Below are 2,159 nucleotides of genomic sequence, written 5' to 3'. Positions count from 1 at the left end.
AGGTGCCCTCTCTCTGCATTTGAGGTGCTCCAGAGTTAGGATGTCTACAAATACTGTCACTGCCCTCTCTGTGCATGTGAGGTGCTCCAGAGTTAGGATGTCTACAGACACTGTCGATGCCCTCTCTGTGCATGCGAGATGTTCCAGAGTCAGGATGTCTACAAACGCAGTCACCGCCCTATCTGTGTATGTGAGGTGCTCCAGAGTTAGGATTTTTACACATACTGTCACTGCCCTCTCTGTGCATGTGAGTTGCTCCAGAGTTAGGATGTCTACAAATACTGTCACTGTCCTCTCTGTGCATGTGAATTGCTCCACAGTTAGGATGTCTACACATACTGTCAATGTCATCTCTGTGCATGTGAGGTGCTCCAGAGTCACTGCCCTCTCTGTGCATTTGCGAGGTACTCCAGAGTTAGGATGTCTACAAACACTGTCGCTGCTCCTCTCTGTGCATGTGAGGTGCTCCAGAGTTAGGATGTCCACAAACACTGTCACTGCCCTCTCTGTGCATGTGAGGTGCTCCAGAGTTAGGATGTCTACAAACACTGTCGCTGCCCTCTCTATGCATGTGAGTTGCTCCAGAGTCAGGATGGCTGCAGACACTGTCACTGCCCTCTCTGTGCATGCAAGGTGCTCCAGAGTCAGGATGTATACAGACACTGTCCCTGCCCAGTCTGAATGTCTACAATCACCGTCACTGCCCTCTCTGTGCAATTGAGTTGCTCCAGAGTTAGGATGTCTACAGACACTGTCACTGCCCTCTCTGTGCATGTGAGGTGCTCCAGAGTTAGGATGTCTACAGACACTGTCACTGCCCTCTCTGTGCATGTGAGGTGCTCCAGTGTTAGGATGTCTACAGATACTGTCACTGTCTGTTCTCTGCATGTGAGGTGCTCCAGAGTTAAGATGTCTACAGACACTGACCCTGCCATGTCTGTGCATGTGAGTTGCTCCAGAGTTAGGATGTCTACAAATACTATCCCTGCCCTGTCTGGATGCCTACAAACACTGTCCCTGCCCTCTCTGTGCATGTGAGGTGCTCCAGAGTGAGGATGTCTACAGACGCTATCACTGTCCTCTCTGTGCATGTGAGGTGCTCCAGAGTTAGGATGTCTAATAACACTGTTGCTGCCCTCTCTGTGCATGTTAGGTGCTCCAGAGTTAGGATGTCTACAAACACTGTCACTGCCCTCTCTGTGCATGTGAGGTGCCCTCTCTGTGCATTTGAGGTGCTCCAGAGTTAGGATGTCTACAAACACTGTCACTGCCCTCTCTGTGCATGTGAGCTGCTCCAGAGTTAGGATGTCTACAGACACTGTCGATGCCCTCTCTGTGCATGCGAGGTGTTCCAGAGTCAGGATGTCTACAAACGCTGTCACTGCCCTATCTGTGTATGTGAGGTGCTCCAGAGTTAGGATTTCTACACATACTGTCACTGCCCTCTCTGTGCATGTGAGTTGCTCCAGAGTTAGGATGTCTACAAATACTGTCACTGTCCTCTCTGTGCATGTGAATTGCTCCACAGTTATGATGTCTACACATACTGTCAATGTCATCTCTGTGCATGTGAGGTGCTCCAGAGTCACTGCCCTCTCTGTGCATTTGCGAGGTACTCCAGAGTTAGGATGTCTACAAACACTGTTGCTGCTCCTCTCTGTGCATGTGAGGTGCTCCAGAGTTAGGATGTCCACAAACACTGTCACTGCCCTCTCTGTGCATGTGAGGTGCTCCAGAGTTAGGATGTCTACAAACACTTTCACTGCCCTCTCTGTGCATGTGAGGTGCTCGAGAGTTAGGATGTCTACAAACACTGTCGCTGCCCTCTCTATGCATGTGAGTTGCTCCAGAGTCAGGATGTTTGCAGACACTGTTACTGCCCTCTCTGTGCATGCAAGGTGCTCCAGAGTCAGGATGTCTACAGACAGTGTCCCTGCCCTGTCTGAATGTCTACAATCACTGTCACTGCCCTCTCTGTGCATTTGAGTTGCTCCAGAGTTAGGATGTCTACAGACACTGTCACTGCCCTCTCTGTGCATGTGAGGTGCTCCAGAGTTAGGATGTCTACAGACACTGTCACTGTCCGTTCTCTGCATGTGAGTTGCTCCAGAGTTAGGATGTCTACAAATACTGTCCCTGCCCTGCCTGGATGTCTACAA

Source organism: Triturus cristatus, unplaced genomic scaffold (genome assembly GCF_964204655.1).
Source record: "Triturus cristatus unplaced genomic scaffold, aTriCri1.1 SCAFFOLD_335, whole genome shotgun sequence".
Classification (NCBI taxonomy): domain Eukaryota; kingdom Metazoa; phylum Chordata; class Amphibia; order Caudata; family Salamandridae; genus Triturus; species Triturus cristatus.
Note: the sequence above shows the minus strand (reverse complement) of the source record.